This window comes from Tamandua tetradactyla, chromosome 24, assembly GCF_023851605.1.
Source record: "Tamandua tetradactyla isolate mTamTet1 chromosome 24, mTamTet1.pri, whole genome shotgun sequence".
Classification (NCBI taxonomy): domain Eukaryota; kingdom Metazoa; phylum Chordata; class Mammalia; order Pilosa; family Myrmecophagidae; genus Tamandua; species Tamandua tetradactyla.
In genome coordinates, this window is record NC_135350.1 from 36,479,650 (window position 1) to 36,496,073 (window position 16,424).

General features: G+C 38.0%; 1 pseudogene; it reads right to left on the bottom strand.

The window, feature by feature from the left end:
- LOC143668181 (small ribosomal subunit protein uS10 pseudogene) overlaps nucleotides 1-15,336 on the bottom strand; it is a 28,608-nt pseudogene extending 13,272 nt beyond the window's left edge.
- Nucleotides 15,337-16,424: the final 1,088 nt, after the last annotated feature.

Consider the following 16,424-nt stretch of genomic DNA (forward strand, 5'->3'; position numbering starts at 1 on the left):
TTCTACACTCTTCTCCATACCTCTCTCTTCTGTCTTTTCATTTCTGACTCTAGTGCTCCCTTTAGTATTTCTTGCAGAGCTGGTCTCTTGGTCACAAATTCTCTCAGTGACTTTTTGTCTCAGAATGTTTTAATTTCTCCCTCATTTTTGAAGGACAATTTTGCTGTATATAGGAGTCTTGGTTGGCAGTTTTTCTCTTTTAGTAATTTAAATATATCATCCCACTGTCTTCTAGCCTCCATGGTTTCTGCTGAGAAATCTACACATAGTCTTATTGGGTTTCCCTTGTATGTGATGGATTGTTTTTCTCTTGCTTCTTTCAAGATCCTCTCTTTCTCTTTGACCTCTGACATTCTAACTAGTAAGTGTCTTGGAGAATGCCTATTTGGGTCTAATCTCTTTGGGGTGCGCTGCACTTCTTGGATCTGTAATTTTAGGTCTTTCATAAGAGTTGGGAAATTTTCAGTGATAATTTCTTCCATTAGTTTTTCTCCTCCTTTTCCCTTCTCATCTCCTTCTGGGACACCCACAACACGTATATTTGTGCGCTTCATATTGTCCTTGAGTTCCCTGATACCCTGTTCAAATTTTTCCATTCTTTTCCCGATAGTTTCTGTTTGTTTTTGGAATTCAGATGTTCCATCCTCCAAATCACTAATTCTATCTTCTGTCTCTTTGAATCTATCATTGTAGGTATCCATAGTTTTTTCCATCTTTTCTACTTTGTCCTTCACTTCCATAAGTTCTGTGATTTGTTTTTTCAGTTCTTCTATTCCTTCTTTATGTTCAGCCCATGTCTTCTTCATGTCCTCCCTCAATTTATCGATTTCGTTTTTGAAAAGGTTTTCCATTTCTGTTCGTATATTCAGCATTAGTTGTCTCAGCTCCTGTATCTCATTTGAACTATTGGTTTGTCCCTTTGACTGGGCCATATTTTCAATTTTTTGAGCATGATCTGTTATCTTCTGCTGGCGTCTGGGCATTTAGTCAGATTTTCCTGGGTGTTGGATCCAAAAGTTTGGAGGATTTTTCTGTGAAATCTCTGGGTTCTGTTTTTCTTATCCTGCCCAGTAGGTGGCGCTCATGGCACACGTTTGTCTGCGGGTCCCACCAGTAAAAGGTGCTGTGGGGCCTTTAACTTTGGAAAACTCTTGCCGTCCGGGAGGTTCACTAGCTGAAGCGGCTTGGAAGAGTGCCAGCCGGCCCGGGGTCCGAACGCGGGGAGGGTCGCTGGCCGCCGCAGCCCGGGAAAGCGCCCGTCTGAATTTCCTAGTCGTCCCGGGGCGCCAAGCGTGGTGGGAGGGCGTCAGCCGCAGCGGCCCGCCCGGTAGAGTGCACGTTTCCGGGGAGTCATGGGTTTGGAAGGGGCCCCCCCCCCCCGTCACCGTTCTCCGTGGCCTGGGAATTTCCGATCCAATTATCTCAGTTGGTCCGGGGGGCCGCGCGTGGTGTGGGCGCCAGCCACCGCGGTTTGAGGGGACTGCCTGTCCAATTCTCCCAGCCGGCCCGGGAAGGGGGAAGGGAGTCACTCAAGCCGCTTGCCGCCCCGCCCAGTGAAGCCCGCGCCCCTCGGCGATCTCACCAGAGCGGGTTTTCTCAGCCAGCCAGCCATTCCAGGGTGGGGTACGCTGTCTTTTTTATCTCTGTCGTGGCTTTGGGAGCTGTTCTGTATCATTTCTACTCCCCTAGTAGCTGTCCTGGAGGAGAAACTAAGATCCGCGCGTCTTACTAAGCTGCCATCTTCTCCGGAAGTCCTATTGTTGTCTTATTTTAAGAAATGTCCACAACCACTCCAACCTTCAGCAACCACCACACTGATCAGTCAATAGTCATCAACATCGAGGAAAGACCCTCCACCAGCAAAAAGATTACAACTTGCTGAAAGCTAAGATTATGGTTAGCATCTTTTCAACAATAAAATATTTTTAAATTGAGGCATGTTCATTTTTTTTTGACATAATACTATTGCACACTTAATATACTACAGTATATTGTAAACTTAACTTTCATACGTACCGGTTGTATTGGTTTGAGACTATTGTGTACCCTAAAAAATCCATGTTCTTTAATTCTGATTCAATATGGAGTAGAATCTTTTTGATTAAATTGCTTCCATGGAAATGTGACCCACCTAATTGTGTTTGAGACTTTTTGATTAGATAGTTTCCATGGAGATGTATCTCTACCCATTCAAGGTGGGGTTCCTTACTGGAATCCTTTAAGAGGACGCTGTTTTGGATAAAACTTCAGAGCTGACAGATACAAGAGGTCTTTGGAGATGCAAAAAGAAAATGTTCCCAAGGAAGCCTTTTGAAATGAGAAGCCAGGAGACAAAGCTACCAGATATCATCATGTGCCTTCCCAACTGACAGAGAAACCCCGAACTCCATTGATCCTTTTTTTTAAAAAAATATTTTTATTGATAAATCTTTACACACATATATTCCATATATGATGTATCATCAATGGCTCACAATAGCATCACATAGTTGTGTATTCATCATCATGATAATTTTTTAGGACATTTGCATCACTTCAGAAAAAGAAATAAAAAGAAAAAAGAAAAAATTCATTCATTTCATTGACCACTAGTATTTCCATCTACCCAACATACATATTTTTTTAAATTTTAACATTTGTTCCCCCTATTATTTATTTACTTTTAATCCATATGTTTTACTCATCTGTCCATACTGTAGATAAAAGAAGCATCAGACACAAGATTTTCACAATTACATAGTCATATTGTAAAAGTGATATTGTTATACAATCATCTTCAAGAATCAAGGCTGCTGGAACACAACTCAACACTTTCAGGTACTTCTCTCCAGCCACTCCAATACACCATAAACTAAGAAGGGATATCTATATAATCCATAAGAATAACCTACAAGATAACTTCTCAATTGTGTTTGAAATCTCTCAGCCATTGACACTTTATTTTGTCTCATTTCTCTCTTCTCCCTTTTGGTCAAGAAGGTTTTCTCAATCCCTTGATGCTTGAGCTTTTCTACAGTCAAGGTTTCTTTCTCTGGATGTCTTAGTTTGGACATTATTATGACCTTTGAACTGTAAGTTTACAACCTAGTAAATTCCTTTTTCAAAAGCCATTCTATTTCTGGTATCTTGCATCCAGGCAGCTTTAACAACCAAAACACTGGAAAACCATAAAATTTGCATGACTTGATTCATTGTGATAGTCTTCTTTAAAGCAGTGGTCCAGAATGGAATCCACAATGTCTTTGAGGTATGCCTGTGCATAACTCAATCTGCCACACTCCTATACTCATATAGCTAGAAGAAACAGAACTTTCATTTATGAAAACAAAACAAACTCATTTCACAAGAAAATTAGACTCCTGTATGAGATCAAAGGAAGAGAGGATTATTTTGTCCCAATCCTAAATTATCTGTAGCATACAATTTAACTTAACCTGTGTGGCCAGTTCAGTAAACAACCTAAACACATGGAGCCTGGAATTGGGAATGAGGTCTTGCAATTCTGTATAGCTTAATGTAATAAGCAGACACATTTCATAGTATGTTGAACAGATAATTAAAAATATTGACAGAGCCCCTTGAGGGACTGGAGAAAAAATATGGAACCATTAAACTTTCCTACATGGGAAATCCCTGATACTCTCTAACATTGGGGACTCCCAAATTAATAGGCCAACCCCTTGATCTTGAGCCTAGCTCTTATGAAACATTTCTGTAAGAGAGAAACTAAGACTACCTACAATTATTCCTAAGAGTTACTTCCAGAAAACCTCTTTTGTTGCTCAAATGTGGCCTTTCTCTCTCTAAGCTCAACTCTGCAAGGAAAGCCATTAATCTCATCCCTACATGGGATATGATGTCCATGGGTGTAAGTCTCCCTGACAATGTGGGCTCTGACTCCTAGGGATCAGCCTCACCCCTGGCACCATGGGATTGAAAATGCCTACCTGACCAAAACGGGGAAAAGAAATGTAACAAAATAAGATATCAATAGCTAGGAGATTTCAAATAGAGTTGAGAGGTTCTAATGGAGGTCCCTCTTATGCAAGCTTCATCTAGATATTGTTAATTGTCATGGTATGCCAAGCCCAAACCGATAGTATTCCTGTAAACCCTAAAAAAAATACCACGTTTTTATCTGAGACTCTATAAAAGCTTCAGTCACTAAGTTTATTTTTTAGAAACCTATAACCTCCAGCATGTTCCCAAGCCAGATAAACCCTGAAACTCAGAGTTACTAGTCTCTCTAAAAGCATCAACTTGTTGCATCCCTATACACTATGATGATGAAACTCCTTTTCAACTTGAAGAAGTTAGAATGGTCATTGGCCAAATATCCCTAAAGACTTGGCGAAGGACCAAAGGAGAAGGGGGATTTGTAATAGGAAAGATAGTATTTAACAAATGAGTATGACTACTTAACCGTTACATTGATAATTCATTTTATTCTCTAATATCTTAGATCAGCAAGAAGAAAATACCTGAAATGGTGAACTGTAACAAATATCATACTTTGGAATTTTTTCAAACAACTTGTTAAAATGTACTTCAAAACTTACTCCTTTTTTTGTATATATGTTATACTTCACAATAAAAAATGTTTTAAAAGAGAAGAAAATTAGACTAATAAAAATTAGACACTTAATTTTAAAAGTGGTTTCTTGAAGAAGTATTTGGGAGGCCAAAAAGCCAAAATCCCAAGTAATCAATATCTAGTTCTAAGATCTCATTTATTATCAAGCCATTGAAGATATTTGTGAGGGAGGGAAAGACTTTTGGGTACTCCTAAAATCACAGTGAACATTTTCCTCTGCTATCTCTTAATATATATAATAGTCACATGAAGCCTACTAAAATGCCATTGGCTTTCCAGTTGATAGTTGACTGTAGACATTCTGAACTTGCAACATTTTTATAAAATATATATTCATTCTTCTCCTTCTTTGCAGGCTTATATATTACCATATTAGTTTGTTAAACCTGCCAGAAAGCAAGATACCAGAAAACAGAGTAGCTTTTAAGAGGGGAATTTAATAAGTTACAAGTTTACACTTATGAGGCCATAGACATGTCGTGACTAAGGCATCCACAGAAAGATACCTTGGCTCAAGGAAGTGTGATCTGGGGAGGGCATGCAGCTGGTGTCCACTGGTCCTTGTTCCCAGTTTTATTGTTTTCAGCTTCTGATGCCGCAGTTTCCTCTCCAAGCATCTGTGGGCATTAACTTAGCTCCTATTGGACAAAACTCTGGGTTTCATCTGCTGGGGCTGGAGATCTCTTCAGGTTCTGGCTAATTCTGTGAGTCCGTGCGTAGAAACTGGGCTCTTTCTGTCTCGATCTCCAAATACCTACATTGGCTCTCTGTCAGCCTTTAGCTTTCTCCAAAATGCTTCCTCTTTTAAAGGACTCCAGTAAACTAATCAAGACCCACCTGGAATGGGTGGAGTCGTATCTCTATCTAATCAAAAGGGCACATCCACAACTGGGCGTGTCACAGTTCCATGGGGATAATCTAATAGAAAGTTTCCTGTCCTACAATATTGAATCAGGATTAAAGGAAATGGCTGCCCCCCACAAGACTGGATCAGAATTATGATTTGGCTTTTCGGGGTACATAATAGCATCAAACTAATACAATGACTTCTAAGTTTATTATAAGCAAATCAAATATTTATTTCTTGAGAGATCTTATGGCTACAGATTAGAGCTAAACTTGGGTTATAACTGGTGAGAAAAGACTGGTAGAGAAGACATTTTCCTTCCACTTACTCAATTCATCTCAGGTGAGTTTTATAGTAACCAAAAGCAATTTCATTTGAACTTTTCAGTGACCTTTATGAGATGAGGGATTGGCAGCTTGAGTCTGCATCCTACAGGACCTGGCCATATTTCAAAAGCACCAACATAATTGGCACTCCCTCCAACAACCTTTTCAGAGTCACAGGGTTAAGTGGAAACAGAGACCAAACCAACCATTCAGAACCACCTTTTTTGGACAAGGATAAAGTCTTTTTTTAAAATTTGTTTGTATTATTTTTGTTGTTGTTGATAACAAGCAGGTTTGCCCATATTCTGTCAATCTAGAACCTTTCATAAATACTAAAATGGAGCAATCTTAATCCGAACATGTATTATTTCCTGTACTATTTACAACCACTGCAGGAAAAAATGAAAAAAAAGTCAAAATTTGAATGCAAAAATGCCCATTTTTAAAATGATTCTTCATGGCTAAAATGCTGCAGAATGATATTTCCTTATTCCGAATGTAGGACAAAAATCAGAGGAATTTCTTTCTTTTCTGGTAGATTGTACAAATGATATGCAAGTCATAAGGGTGACAGTGTATCATTCTGCTTCTCCACGATTTGGTAATTAGCAGAATACACCATAGTAAATTAATTGGAGGTATTTTTTAAAATCCCAGGCATAGGGAGAATTGAATTGCTCCTGCTTCTGGCTCAATGTGTTTTACCATCTGGACTTCTACTAACTGCTGGAAGTGCCCCCTTCTTCCCGAAGAAAAAATAAAAGATGAATGCTTTTTGAAAAGTACCTTATGCCTGTTGAAACATCAATTTCTGATTATACACAGTAGCTGCCTCTTCCCCTCCCCCTCATTCCCATCATTTCTCTCCCTCCAGCTATCCTGACAAAGAGAATGAAAGAAGGAAATCTTACATGTACCACATTTCCATTATGATCCCCAGCGTGGTGCCATTAAATAGTACCCTTTCCGAGTGGGCCTAACTGGCCAATATGTGGTGCTTTCTATTGACGCTTTTTATTCACCACTGAGTTTGATATACTTACATGTATATAATTCATCACGTGAAGGTCACTTTCTTCACCCTTATTGTTCTGCCTTTTAAGTTGTTATTCTATGTGAATTTCCATGTAATTAACTGGTTTGGTCGCAATTACAAGCACTTCAGAGAGACAAAGGGAAAACTGAAAAAAGCCACATTTGCGTGAGTTGGTTTACATTTAGAGGCACTGCTTGTCGTTTTCCTACACCACCAGATGTCAGCCTAAATTGAAGAATGGAAAAGAAACTGCGTATCATAACATTAGCGTCTAGTGTGCCAGATGGGATTTTACACCACTCTGCAGGAAGAGTTAGCCAGCAGTAGTTAACATTCAGTGTTAGAAATAGCACAAGTGACACTGCATGCACTGTAGCATTTTTTGATTATGGAACTTAATTGTATCATAGATCACTGATAGCTTAATTTATGAGGATTGATTTTGTTAATTCAAGCAGTTCAAAAGTCACTGGTAAGGCTTCAGTCCATTTAATTGTATCTGACTTGACCTTTACTCATGCTATCTGAAGACAAATGACTATATAGAAATAATACATTTTTTATTTTTTCCACTGTTTGTTTCATTTATTTCTACACGTGTCATTTACTGTGATTTACATTACAACGAGCAATTGTAGATATATGAGCAGTTTTAGATATATGCGCAGTATTAGATATATTAGATATGTGCTGTCAATTGTGCACAAGAAAATGCAAATGTTCAAATATGCTTAAAATGAGTCACTCTAGATTTCATTACAACAAGAACAAAACAATCATAAAAGATAAAAGGTTAAGATTTCTCATTTCAGTATTTAACTTCCATTGTAAACTGGTAGATTAAAGATGTTAGCTAGGACCAAAGAGCTGCATTTTGGACTAATCTAACAAATTCTCTGATACACTTTTCATTAATATATGCAACATTAAACATGTACGGCAATTCCATTAACGTACATTAAGAAAAGCAGTCAGAAATACATTTAGAGTGATTTTGCTTATCCTTATCTTGTGAGGTTAACACAGGAGGATGAGTGATATATTAGATTAAATAAGAGGATTGAATTTAAAAGATTGAGTGTGTGTGCATCTGTGTGTGTGTTTTGTGTGTGTGTGTGTGTGTGTGTGTGTGAGAGCGAGAGAGAGGGAATGTTTGCCTTACCACTTTATTTAGGATTCAATCTTGTTCAAACAGGCTCTGATAACTGATGAATCAATGAAACAAGGTTTTGTTTTTTTAACTTTTTCTCTGTCTCCTTGTCTTCTCATGGAATTTTTGACCCTGACATTTATTTTAACACCAACAGCCAGGTTCTTATCTTTTTTTTTTTTTACCTCACTGAGCCATGAAGGCCAGATTTCCTTTGAAGCCAATGATAATAAAACCTCACATTTGCTTATCATTCTGAAAACAAAGAATTTAAAATACACCATGGACATGATCTTATTAACCTTGTAATAAAGTCCTTTTTGACACAGTGAATGTGAATTTCGAAAAGGTTAAAGGGCGACTCTATCTTTAGACCGTATATGATGGTAGAATCAAATCAGGCTCCTTATGCTATGTGAGCAGTAGCTTTGACATATGAACTTAATTTTTAAACCAGATCAGCAGGAACGAGGAACAAAATAAGAAGCTGGACCTTTATTCAGTTTTACTTAATCCTTAATCAAAATGGTTTATTACACTGATGCCTTAGAAACTGAAAATCTGCTAGCATAGACTTGATTATATCCTACGTATTAGGGTCATATATTTGAATCTCAAACATGTGATCTATATGTCTTCCATTTTTATCAAATGCTGTAATAACACAGAGGCTTCATAATCCCTGGTACATCACACACAGCCTAGAGTAAAGAGTTAGTGTTATTTCCGAAATAAATAATTTTAAAATGGTAGTGATACCAATATTTTAAAGAGAATAAAATATTCTTACTTCTTTCCCAATATAACTGGAACATACATGCGTTAAGGCAAAGGAAAGAATAGATTTGATTTAATATTTGCAGTTCTAGTAATAAATTACAAAGAAAATCACAGACAGAATTCCTAACACAAGCTTATCCAAATTATCCACTTCAATAGTTGTGGATGTGACATAATGTGCCATATATTATATGTGCAATTAGAGACTAAGTCTGAGCATATGCTTTCAGACATATAAATGTTAATGGCATACCACACACAGTGGTTTTCTTTTGGTCTGCCATTGTGTTTTCTATTCAAAGTGGTACAAAAATCTTTGGGTGTCCCTTCCACAAAGGCTTTTTGCCTCTAATAAATTAAAAAAAAAATAGAAGAAAGAAAAAGAAAAGTGCTTTCTGACTCTGTAGAAGCCACAAAATAGTAGATAGTAGTAGAAGTACCTCTCCTAGTTTGCCAAGTAATTGTTTAGATCACACAGAGCTTTGAGAGTTTCCCTCTGGACCTGTTAACCCAGATATTCACACAGCTCTTATGCAAATGCAGACTGGGATTGTGGGACCACTTCTATCCTTTCCCATTCAATCCCGAAAGGGTCCAAGTCTATATTGCAGATGGAAATGTGTGATGATTTCCCTCCTGTATCAATATTTCATAACAATCAATGCTCTTATTCTTCCACCCTTTTTCCTTTTGTATCCTATTAGTCAGGAAAAGTATTTTTTTCAGAATGAAATTTTGTTCTCTGCTCACCCATCTTCCCCATAATGCATCTTTGAATAGGCAACCCACAACTTTCTTTATCCTTTTTTCCATTATTCAAAGCTATTCAACAAATATTTGCTTATAGGCACCATGTGAGGATTCTAGGTGAGTTTCCCTTCATGGATTCCACAACCCAGCAAGGACAGCAGATGCAATTTGCTAGGTGTTATAGCAGAACTATGAAAATGTCCTAGAGAATTCTAGGGAAGGGAGTTATCCATTCTATCTTGGAAGCAGAGGTGGTGCTGGGGAAGACCTTACAAAGCCATCCTGAAGTGGGGCAGGATGCTTCTGTGTTAATGGGTTGGGAAACATTTTTCAGATAGTAAGAAAGCATTACCAAAGTATATGCATATAGAAGTGCAGAAGATGTTTGGATAATATTGTGCATGGAGATTCTTCCATTATTTATAAACCTCACAGCATTGTATTTTTATTCATTGCCTTCTTGACTTAGAGTTAATTCAGGGGCTCCAATCTTTACTGGTCATTAGAATCACCAAAAGAGCTTTTTAAAAATACCCATACCTATAGACTGTCTCAGACCAATTAAAGCAGGTGTTCCGATGATTTTTATGTGAGAACCTTTGGTACAAGTTGTCTAAGGAGGTCTGGTCTTCTGTGTTGTGTGTTACTAATGCCACTGAAATTGACATGTAGGTTCTGTGGGCCTTAGGATTGCAGAAGCCTGTACTATCACAGGGCCGGCCGGAACAGGTCAACCTGAACAATTTCTTAAAGCTGAGGCTTCTTCTGTCTTTCCTGGGTAACTAATTCTTGAAATATCTTCCATCATGTCCCGCTGTCATCAGGGGCAAAAGTTAAAATTCTTAGCAGAGCATACAAGAGTCTTCACTAATTTGTTACTGCGTGCAATTTCAGCCTCAGGTGCCGACACACACACATAAACTCACAATTTTTTGTCCAACAATGTACACGTTGGCCGTTCTCCAAACCCCTCACAATTTCCAGCTTTCTGCATGTTCTTCCTTCTTTCCCTCTGTTTTATTCCCTAGTTCACCTCACTCCCAGTGTGACCAACTCCTGTTCAATTTTTAGGCTTCATAAGCAACAATTTTTGTTTATGCTTAATTCCTCGGGATGAATCAGGTCCTTCCTTCTCCCTACCCTGTACCTGGGTCTGTTATTGTACTTTTTTCACTCTAATTGCTAACTTTTTAGTAGAATCTTCCCCAGTAGCCAAGGTCCTGCAGAGTAGGCAGGAAGACATGCTTTCCTAAGAACACTTTGTCCACAATACCTGGCACATAATAGAGCCTTAAATGCGCATTGAAAAATGAATTACATGACTTCACTGAGGCATGTTAGTATTCCAAAAATTTAAAATATTTCTAAATTCCTGCATTGTCACTGAATGATTTCTAAGGCCTTGGCACATTTAGGAGACAATTTTGTATGGCATGTTTTAGCTGTTGCTAGACATATGCATCGCTTTTTTGTGTATAAAACTCCTCAGTGTTTGAATTATGTTATTTGAAAATTATTTCACATACTTTTAAAAACCTGAAAATACAGACATGGGAAATGTAAAATAATTTAAGGATTAACTTTGAATAGTCATATGAATTAACTGCATAACTTTACTTGGAAAGGAATTGCATACTGAGAAATACAGACCTTTTTGTTCCACCTAACTCATGGTTCTATTTCAGGTTTAAGGCAAAGGGAGATGAGAAGAAAATAAATTTATTGAAATTGGATTAAATAATCGTAGATCAGTGAGAAATAGCCTAAGTATCCGTTAAAGATTCTCCTTACTTCAGTTTTCCACATTAAATAGGTAAAAAGCATTGCAATTGCATAAATAATGCTAATTAATACTTAATGAATGATTGATCATATGCCAGATGAGAGCCTACCATGACCAAAACCAAGGAAATTTATTTCTATGGTTTTCACAGCCAATGTCTTTTGAGAATCATTTTTCAAATGGGTTGTTTAAATAGTCCCAGTTTTTATAATCAGGCATTTATCCCATGGTTTTGTGTTTAGATGAAAAGTCAGAATCTTTGAACTTGTAATCACTGAACCATAAATCATGTCTCATGGAAGTGTAACATTGCCAACCTCAAAACTGCCAGAAGCACAAGAATAATTTCAATCCTACTATACCATTTGACTGCTGTAGAGTAGTATTCCCGTGGTGTACTGAGACTTTTCTATTTGAACCATGACTGCTTTTTTCTCTATCAATTGCTACCAGTTTCCTATTTCTAGACTGATACTGCCAAGACATTCCAATGAAAATGCTCATTGTTAAGTGTTGGAATTCTTGGTTACTCCCCCTCTCACTTCTCTTATCCTAAATTGCTCTTATAAGTGTCTTCAAACTCAGAATTTTCTCCTTTCCTCTCAACCGTTTTTACTCTATCTTGTTACTTATTCTAAGCTAATAAGATACTGTTACATATTGGGTTGCTTGGGAAACAGACTGTGAGATGAAATTTAAGGGCAGGAAGTCTATTAGAGAATGGTTTGGAGATTTTATCTGTGAAAGGGATAGGAGGAAAGTAGGATTGAGCAGCCAGAGAGGCTGGACTATAACACAGTCACCATAAAAACCTCAGCTAAAGTCAATGCAATGGTGGCTCAGCAGGCAGAGTTCTCGCCTGCCATGCCAGAGACCCGGGTTCGATTCTAGGTGACTGCCCATGCAAAAAACAAAACAAAAAACAAACCTCTGCTCAATCAACTAAACCCACGGGGAGCTCTAAAGCTGGAAGGACTTTTCAAAATTATCCTGAGTTTAAGCAAGAGGACTGGACCTTTGTGCCTCCACATCGGAGCCCTCATTGGATGCAGACTGCCCAAAAAATGGGCACATGACCTTGAGAAAGGACACTCTTCTCAATTGAGCAAATTCTTGAAGAAGGCTGCCAGCTGTGGTGGTTTCATGGCAACAACTTACTATCACCTGGGGAAGAATTCCTTCACTCCTGAAGGCACCTTGGTGGCACGCCACACTGCCCACTACAAAGACTAAGCTTGCCCAACTGTGCCTGTTAGTGAAGAAGGCTAGACTAAAACTTCCTATGAGAATTTAATGAATTTTGCTGACTAAGGACTTCAGATTATACTATAATTCAGGGCAGGAAAGGTCTCCTTTAAAAATCTAACACAATTCAAACGACTGAATTAGAGAAAAAAAAGGAGTAGAAAATGGGTAGGAATGAGGATCGAGAGGGGAGGTTGCAGTGTGAGTACCATATGGAACAAATTGCTGCTGAGAAACTCCCAAATGTCATGGTAGCCAAAAGGATTTGAAATGCATGGATGTTAATGTCCGATTGGAAGATGGTGTTGTCGTTTCAATGTAAATCTCACTCAACTCCTAGTCTTTGTAGAAGTCAACTTCACACATGTATCTTGCATGTATGGGGTAATTTTAGTATAAATTGAGGTATAAGTTTGAAATTCATGAATGAGCTGATGTAGCTTGTATATAAGTAGAAGTCCGGAAACAGAGTGACAATTTGAATATGAACCATTAGAAAGTCTCATAAATTTTAGCAAAAGTTTAATATCTACATGGGTATTGTTATGGATTGATGTCCTCCACAAAAGCATGTTCAGATCTTAGAACCCACTTTTATGGATGGGAACCTATTTGTAAGTAGGATCTTTAAAGATATTATAGTTAAGGTGAGACCAAACTGAATCAAGGACTTAACCAGTATAACTAAGGTCCTACTTTGCAGAGGAAATTGGACACAAGACTGGGAGACAGGAAGGGAGAGAGATGACCATGTGACAGAGGCAGAGATTGAGGTCACCACCAGATCACCCCCAGAATTCCACAGACTCAGAGAAAGCATGATGCGCCAACCTCATCATGATCTTGCACTTTTAACTTCCAAAACTGGGAGGAAATAAATTCTTGTTCAGCCAACTAGTCTGTGCTGTTTGTTGCAGCAGTCCTGGAAATGTAAGATAGATTTTGGATGGCATTCAAATGATCTTAAGTAGTATGGAGGTATGATGAAACCCCAGATGAAACATGGGTTTTATTTTTGAAAACATATACAGTCGACAAGAAAAGGTGAACTATGAAATACTGATAAGATTTAGCAAAGAAACAGATTTTGAACTGATTTGTTCTGAGATTGCAAAGATACACTTAATATGATGGACTAAAGAACAATTTTATTAAGAGGAGTGCTCATGCCACACTCAACCCACAAAATTTTCTTTCCTCATATAAGTTAGGAATGCTGATTAATGTTCCCCTGCAGACACAGTAGAAGACATTTTGAAGGTAAAAACTGTACACAAGACTTGTAGATTGTGTGTATAGATCTGACCATCTTGTACTACCATAGTTTCTTTTACTGCGTGGATACATGCGTCAACCATTCATTAAAGGGACAGAGCATTGAAAATTGAAAGAAGGAGGCCTGTTTGAGAAAGAAAATCACTGCAGTTTAAGATTGAATTTAGAACAATTTCAGGGAAAAAAAAACTGCCGTTTATTAAATACCTACTCTGTACCAGGCTCTGAGCAGGGTATCTCCAGTGCTCCGACAGTTCTGAATGGTAGATAGTTCCCCACTGAGGAGTCCAAGGGTCAGAGTGGTTACATAACTCACCTAAGGCTGCAACTAAGATTCAAACCCAGGCTGGGCTTGCTCAAAGCCCACGTGGTCTCAATTACTGAGAAATTTTGGAACTTTCTCATCAATACCAATATAAGAAAGTGAGCAATCTGATATGTTTCAGAAAATCCTATATAGATATAAACGATCACAAGATGTAGAAACAGAAGATGAAATAACAAAAGGATACTTATAGAACTGCTGCTGAGTTGGGCTAAGGGTGTCTCCAATGGTTAAGTAAGAAAGCATTGGTAATTCAAAAGAACTTCACTTTAATTATTACTGCCTATTATTTGAATTTGTTATAAAACACCTATTCTGTTTATTAAATCACAACTGGTTCTATCCATACTGTTTCATCAGTTGTTATTTACAGTCTCTTGTTAATCTTATAAATTCAAGGACTCTTTTATGGATATTGTTAAGGAGAGGTATCCGAACTTGTGAACCAAACCCATTTTTGTAATCACAAAACTGGTGAACATATGGGCTGGCCAGACAGGCAGCATCCCTTACCAAATGTTGTCTGAATAAATCTGTCTATGCTTAGTTTTGCCATGCCTTATATTAATAGTTATCAGAAACACCTCATTAAAAAATCCATTAATGATTATAACCAAATCTAATTTACTTTGTGTGAACAGTTAATTAATAACTGTTATTAATAATGACAGTTGATAAAATTATCATTTCTATAATCGTTAGATAATTTTCTTATTATATCATTGTGGACAGGTTTCATTTAAACTAGTTAATAAAGAAACAATTGGTATGGTATGTAAACATAATTTCATATTTAAATTCTAAAGAATGACTAGTGGAGTGTCTTGAATTAGATGATACAATCTTTAAAATTGTTTGAACCTGCCTTTCTACCAAATAGGATTTTTAATAGCTACATGATGCTCCTTATGCAAACTTGCTTTGATTCTCGTGCATTTCCCTCCCTACTCTTGTAAAACTCTCCCACATTTTTTCCAACCTCTTTCTTCAAAGAGCTATTGAGTTAGTTTTTCTTATGTGCATAGACTTTCTGTCTTTGTGACTTTGTTTGCCTTGCTCTCTTCTGCAGCTCACATAAAAGAAGTGAACAAGTGTAACACTAGTAGCCTTTTCCACCACAGAGCCAGCTTCGACGTGTTCCCCAAAAGAAGCTATTACCCGACAGTTTGGAGAGCGCACATATTTGCCAATCAAATCCAGGACTGTCCCTTCCAGGTTCTAGCATCGCGAAAGCTGGAATCTCCAATTACCCAGAGTCTGTTCTCAAATATGCCTTCCTTCTAGGCAGGTTTTCAATAAAGATCCTGTGTTCACGCGACCGTCCCGTGGGCAGGAACCAGCACAAAGACGCCTTTGTCTTCCTCTTGAACAGGATTCAAGGCAACAGCGCTTGTTTCTTTGCTGGCAGCTTCTCCAGGCTGTTCAGCCTAACAGGAGGAAGCGGAGCATGTGTCTGCGGTCATCGCCACCCCCACCAGCAAGCTGAGTCAAGTGGGTCCAAAACACTTGGGCACCCACATCCTGCCACTGAAATCCAACGCCCTCGAATAAGAGTCCTTTAAAGAAACCATCTCGACTTCGGTTATATTTCTGCAGTTTATCAGGTGTTATTTTTTGGTAAATAGGACATAGAGTGATAAGGAAAGACACAACGGTAAATACTAATAAATTTAAATGAACAAGATTCTATGAATTAGAAGAAGAAAAAAATGCTCTTTTCTTTATTTTTATATCTGCAAATATCCCATATAACATGTCTTTATTTCTTATGAAACCAACAAATATTCCTTGAGCTCTTATAAATGGATGATGATGGGACTAAACCCCAAGCTTCATACATAAGAAGTATGTGTGATTGCAATGAACTCCATCCTTCAGAGATTATTGCTTTGATTTATGCAATGTTTGATTCCTTGCTGCACTGGGCTTTATGCTCTCTATTTTTCCAACTTCTTTGGCAAAGCCTGCCAAATGCTCATATGTGTTTTCCCTTTTGTCACTTTCTGAATTCCTGTTTGTGATATATGTAATTTACATTGTTCATCCTACAGTGCAATCTTTAAATATTTCTCTCTTCTTTAATTTCTCATCTTCTTTATCCATCTGTTTCCCTCCTGTGTTCATGTAACACTTCTAATTTTTAAAGGTTTTTGTCCCGTGGTTAGTCACTTTCATCTTTACTTCCCTCTTCTCTCCATCTTGTTTTGGGGTTTGCATTCTTAGACTGTGATCCTGCTGGCCGACCGCCTGTTACAAAACACAGCCCCGGAATCCCCCCGGGAGCAGCCTGTCAAAATTGTCTACTTGGCGTTC